Source organism: Vulpes lagopus, chromosome X, assembly GCF_018345385.1.
Source record: "Vulpes lagopus strain Blue_001 chromosome X, ASM1834538v1, whole genome shotgun sequence".
Classification (NCBI taxonomy): Eukaryota; Metazoa; Chordata; class Mammalia; order Carnivora; family Canidae; genus Vulpes; species Vulpes lagopus.
This window is the reverse complement of record NC_054848.1, coordinates 102,242,951-102,249,879: the sequence shown is the minus strand read 5'-3', so window position 1 is coordinate 102,249,879 and position 6,929 is coordinate 102,242,951.

Here is a 6,929-nt window from a genome sequence, read left to right as displayed (position 1 = left end):
TTGTCCACTTATAGCTTAGAAATGGTATACTGGAGCTGACCATCATAGCAGAATAAGAGCATGGGGCTGCTAGCACAAAGGAAGGTGCTTAAAGATGGGGTAGGGAAGGCTCCAAAAGAGTACTTCCCAATTTGGTTTGAGACATGGTCACTGAATAGGATGTCCTTTTGTTCTTCCATCTTCCTATTGAGTGGATGGATGGATAAATGGCAATGTTCCCTTCAAGTTCAGCCCAAAGAGGCTAAACATTGAAAGTATATCCCTTTTACCATGTTACTTCCACAGCATACCTGCTTTTAAACACTAGGATTAGCCCTCTGCAGAACCTTGAAATTGTTGAAGTGTGTTTATGGCCCTTACCTAACAATCTTAGTATATGTGCTGCCAAAGCGAGCACCTTACCTAACAATCATGGAGTGTACATTAATTCACCCATACGTGTAAGTGATTGATAAATGCTGAATACTTTGCCATTCCCTGAAGAGAGTTTTGTTTTCCCAAAGGAATGGGTCTCTGGTAGTGGGATCTCAGAGAGTGAGTAAGCAAGTGAAGCTGGGAGCAGGTGATTCCTGGTGTCTCCTCCCAGGACTCTAAATAGAGATCAGCTTGCATGCTGAACCCATGACCTTCCCTAGATCAGCATACCATTTGCTCTATGGGTGGGAATTCAGTACATATTATGGGGATTGGATTAGGGAAGGGGACTTACCTAGTTCCTTGAATCTGTTCAAGACCTCAGAAGAATTGACCTATGGGTCCTAGAGGAGGTCATGATTCCTCAAACCTGGCCCTGAAGTTCCTTACCTCCCAACACTGTTTAATTCTAAGCTAACACTGTTCAGTAGAGCAATACATGAGGGTGCTGCACACAGTAAGTTGTTTATCCCAGACCACAATAAAATTTAGAATTTTATTGTAAAATAAAATTTTACATTAAGGAGCTTATTTACCCAGCAACTTAATGGAAAAAAAATGCATCCCATTTCCCTTAATCCTTACAGAATGAAACACTGAATACTATAAACTAATTTGTATTAAGCTCTTTGGAATGTAGAAGTACAAAGTCTCACTCTGATTTCCATTTGATGAGATGCTATTAGTGGCTTATACTAATTTCTTATAGTGTTTCTAAAAATTGCATTTCAAAAATGCTTTTACATTTGAATTTAGCAAAACCTAATTGTTGCTTTCTGCTGATCACTACTCTCAGCCTTCAAACTCTTAATCCCCAACCCTCAATCAAGCTGTACATTTTGAACACTAAAGGGTGGCTTGTTGTTGGTCCTTGGTTTTAGGATAGAAGTTCTTTGCTCAGGTCTGATTTTGTTTTGCAAATCATCAGGTGTTCCAAAGTGTATTGTCAAGGCTAGTGGCAGGGCTATGCAAGTTAGCAAGTGATTACTTGATTACTTTAGCTGTTAACCAAGTGAAAGAAAAAGAAAAGAAAAGAGCAGAGGGCCAAGGTCTGAAATCTGGAGAAGCCTCTGAGTTAGAAGAGCAGGAAGAAGATGAGGCAAAAATGACAGAATAAAAGACTTGTGAAATCCAGACATTGAATCTGAGATCTCCTATATCATAAAGATTTAAACACAGGTAGGTGCTCATGGAATCAGATAAAATTTTGATAAACCTTTCAATGAGAAACAAATAGTGAGAAATATTGTGACACTGGACTGTTAGTTGGTTTTCTCAAAACACTCACATATACCATTCTTTCACTTAGAGAACCAAGTTCTACATGTTTTAGAAGGGAAAAAATAGTTGTCAATTAACTGTGAAATACTTAAAGACAAAGAGTGGCATTGGGATTTAACTTTCCTACTCGCTGTCAGAGCTATCTCAATGAATTAAATATCTATTTATAATGCAGAAGTCGTCACAAACTATCCAATGAATTAAATATCTATTTATAATGCAACCTTAGCTTGTTGCTGACAATGCTCCACATGGCACTTTTTTCAACCTGGTTGCCATGGGAATCAGTCCCTTTACCCCTGGCTGGCCTCTAATCATCAGCCTAGCATTGAGTAATTTCTGGGAAATGGAATTTCAGTTAGGGTGGAATGGACGTTTAGGAGAAGAACTTGTCTCTGGGACTCTAGTAACACAGGCCAAAGATTCTCTACCCATGTTTTTTAAAAATGTAAATTACTCCTGATCCTTGAGCTCGCACACCTTTGGCCCTAGCATCTCACAGCTACAAATATTGTCAAGGTGGTATGGTCCAATCCCCAACCCAGTGCACAATCTCCTTCACAACAGAGCATACAGGTAGGTACACAGCCTCTTTCTGTACACCTCCAGGGATGGGGAATCCACTTCATGACACAACCTGAGAATTTCAAATTGTTTGATTGATCCCATGTCTGCCTGTATATATTCCATTTGTATTCACTGGCTCTAGTTCTGTCTCAAGTAGCAACCCAGATGGAGTCTACTTCTTACACATAATAGTTTTACAACATCAAGAAGATACTGTTGTCTTCCCTGAGTCCAGAATATCTCACTAGTGGTGCTTCCAGGGTTAGGCCAACATTCATTTGCAAATGTATCTCTATGTAGTTAACTCAGTTACTGAGACTTCAAAGAGGGCAGTATTCATGGCCACCCAACTCCTGCCAGGTTCATAGTATATTTTATAGGTTTTTAAAATACATTTTTACATATTTTATATATCTACTATTGTATAGAATAATATACTATAGAATATTAAACAATGATAAATCATGTCATGAAAAATAAAGCAAAGAAAGGAAATACAAAAGTGTGTGTCCAGTGGGGAAATTGTTGCAATTTAAAAAGGGTAGTTTAAATTGCACTACTGGGAATTTACCCCAAAGATACAGATGCAGTGAAACAGCAGGACACCTGCACCCCAATGTTTATAGCAGCAATGTCCACAATAGCCAAACTGTGAAAGGAAACTTGGTGTCCATCGAAAGATGAGTGGATAAAGAAGATGTGGTCTATGTATACAATGGAATATTACTCAGCCATTAGAAATGATAAATACCCACCATTTGCTTCAACATGGATGGAACTAGAGGGTATTATGCTGAGTGAAGTAAGTCAATTGGAGAAGGACAATCATTATGTAGTTTCACTCATACGGGGAATATAAAAAATAGTGAAAGGGATTATAGTGGAAAGGAGAGAAAATGAGTGGGAAAAATCAGAGAGGGTGACAAAACATGAGAAACTTCTAATGCTGGAAAACAAACAAGGGGTAGTGGAAGGGGAGGTGGGCTGGAGGGATGGGGTGACTGGGTGATGGGCACTAAGGGGGGCACTTGACGGGATGAGCACTGGGTGTTGTAATATATGTTGGCAAATCGAACACCAATAAAAAAATATACAAAAGAATTTTAAAAACAAAAAATTAAAAAAATCAAAAGGGTAGCTGAGAATATCACACCAAGAAGATAACATTTGACTTACGGTTTGAAGGGCATGTGGAATAAGGCACACAGATATCTAGGTAAAGCGGGTTCTTGTCAGGAAGAGAAGTAAATGCAACAGCCCTGATATAGGAGAATCCCTGGCTGGCTGGAGGAACTGTGACTAGATTCTAGTGGCTGAAGCCGAGCAAGGGGGAGAGCAGAAGATAAGGTCAGAGAGGTGGTGGGAGCTGGGCCAAGCAAGACATTTGTAGGTCTCTGTAAGGACTTTGACTCACACCATGAATAAAAAACGAAGTCACTGGAGTGACATTAGACTTACATTTGCAAAAGACTGTCTAGTTTTCTGCATGAAAAGTAGACTGAGGGGAGAAGGTGGAAGCAGAGAGATCTGCTAGAGGCTATTGCAATAATTAGGCAAGAGAGGCTGGGTTAGGTCAGCACAGTAGCAGAGAGGTGATGAGAAATGATTGGATTATTGATATAATCTAAGAAAAGAGTCAACAGAATTTGCTGACAGATTGGATGTGGGGTGTGTTCTGTAAACATTTTCATTAGAAGAAAGAACTGTTTCAAATATTGTCTTAGTGTTTCCCTCCCTGGGTTATTTTAATCTCATCCTCAAGAAAGAGTTTTCCAATGCCTCCCAAACTGGGTTACCACTTCTGGACAGTTTGTCAATGAATTTATCATTGTCTATCCAGAAACGTGAACAAAATGCAGTCCTGTACATCTGAAGTGACCTGACTGGCACAGAGCACACAGGACAGTGAAAAGATCATTTTCTGGGATCTCAACTTACCATTTCTATTAATACCATCTAAAAATTACATTAGTCCTAGGGTGGTCAGATCATTCTGTTGGCTCATAAGAAACCTATGGTCAACTAAAACCCACAACTCTTTTTTCATACAAGCTCTTGCCAGTTCAACCCTTTCTTATTCTTCACTTGTGCAAGTGATATGTTATTTTGCAGCTGAGTTTTGAACTCAGATACAAGACTTGACATTTATTCCTGTTACATTTCATCATACAGGCCTCAGCCTACAGATGTCATATATTACCACTTAATGAGCCTCCTTCAATATGCCACGCATATACCCACTACCTACCTCATTTACTGCTAACAACAATTCTGTGTAGCCCCATGTTATTATTATCCCCATTTTACACGAGGAAACAGAGACTTGAACAGGTTATTTTTTAAATATTTTATTTATTTATGAGAGAGAGAGAGAGAGAGACAGAGAGACAGAGTCACAGGCAGAGAGAGAAGCAGGCAGAGGGAGAAGCAGGCCCCATGCAGTGAGCCTGACGTGTGACTCGATCCCGGGTCTCCAGGATCAGGCCCTGGGCCAAAGGCGGCGCTAAACCACTGAGCCACCCGGGCTGCCCTTGAACAGGTTATGTAACATGCCCAAGGCCACCCAGCTCATAGCCAAGGGCAGAGCTGGAATTAGAATCCAATTTTGCCTGTTTCCAAAGCCAGATTCTCCTATGCTAAATCTTGGATAGCACAGTATCTGGAACATAGTAGGTACACAATAAATACTTACTGAATTGGCCACCTTTACCCCGTACTTTTTATTTATGTTATTGAACTGACACTCATATTCATTTGGTATTTGTTGAGCTCTGTTCTAAAGCTTTATATTTAATAATCACCTTAATCTTTACATAAATCTATGATATAGGTACTATCATTATTCACATTTTCCACAAAGAAGGAAACAGAGCCACACAGAAATTAAGCAACCTGTCTAGGTGACACAGCCAACAAGTGTTGGGAATGGGCTTTGGCCCCAGGCAGTCTGGCTCCAGGGATGACTTTGGTGAGAAAATCCCTTGTTATTTCAGAAAGCCATCTTTGGCACATGTTAAAGGCCTCAGGATGATTCATATGACATCATAGCCTAGCAAAATGTATCTCAGAGGCTAGAGTTCATTTTGAGCTTGAGACAAATCCTATAAATGGTGGCATGTCATAAGAAACTTTTCAAAACTAGTCAAAGTTTTCTTATTTTGCAGGATCGTTACTCATGCAGTTGTCCCATTTTAACCCAGCAGTCAATCCTGGGGAGTCCATCAATTGCTGTCCCAGAGACACCTGGGTGGCTCAGCCATCTAGTGTCTGCCTTTGGCCCAGAGCATGATCCTGGAGCCCCAGAATCAAGTCCTACATTGGGCTCCCTGTATGGAGCCTGCTTCTCCCTGTGCCTATGTCTCTGTCCTCCCCCACCCTCTGTGTCTCTCATGAATAGATAAAATCTTTTTAAAAATTGCTGTCCCAAAGTTAGACCTCATGATATACATCTGGGCATAGTGAAAGAATCCTAGACTTGAAGAATATTTGAATTGGCAAGGCCATCAGAGATGATATAATGTACAAACTTTCTACAACATAACAAACAAGTGGCTGACCAACCTCTGTTTGAACCTTTCCAGAAGAGTGGTGTGGGAGTAGGTGGACTAGACTTACTGCCTATAAGCAGCAGTTGTCCCTTCAATTCAGGTAACTGTAATGGTGAGAAAATTATTTTAATGATCTGAAAGCTGCTTTCTTTCAGCTTTTGTACCAGTTGGCCCACAGAAAATGTTTAACACAAAATTCATCATTCAGTCTTTGCTTTTCCAAGTAAAACATCCTTATTTTCTTCTAATACTGCAACCAGAGTAAAACAATGTCTTAGAGATGCTCTGACCAAGTTTAAATACAAAGAGGTCACCTCCAATGTGATGGACACACTACATCCATTAATATAGCTCTGAAATCTCAATAGCATATATAGCACATATAGCAACCACATAACACTATGGGCTTATATGAAGCTTGAAGCAACTGAAACTCCTATTTGTTATTTATTTATTTATTTATTTATTTATTTATTTATTTATTTATTATTTTTATTTTTTTATTAATCTCTGCACCCAACGTGGGGCTCAAACTCACAACCCTGGATCAAGAATCACATGCTGTACTGATTGAGTCAGCTAGGCACCCTTCCCATGCCTTTTAGAGAAGTATTTCACTAAAAGAAGTATTTCACTTGCCTTCACTCTGAGTTTATGTAGTTAATTTTAGAGCTGTAAACTACAATTTCATATTTGTCCCAACCACAGAGTAAGAGGTTGTTTTGTTTTGTTTTTTGGTTGTTTGGCTTCATAGCTATTTGTCCCCTTGGCAAATCACTGAATCTGTCAACCTCAGTTTTCATGTCTGTAAAATGGAGATAATCACTATTCTAATTTTGCAGGGTTGTGGTGAGGATGAAACAAGCAACATATGTGAAAGTGCTCTGTAATTAGAAAAGTATCATGCCGCTATAAGGCCTAATGATGATAATGAGGATTCTTATTTTCTATTGTACAATGTACACAGATATCCCCCCCAAACTTGGCCTTAACCTCAGATTTGGTCAATGTCTTAGCTTTATCTTCATTAAAATTGAAAGCACATGTCTTTCTGGGTTTGCAGAATTTATTAAATGTGTACATTTTGTATATGATCATTTAACGAGTTAAACGTTCAAC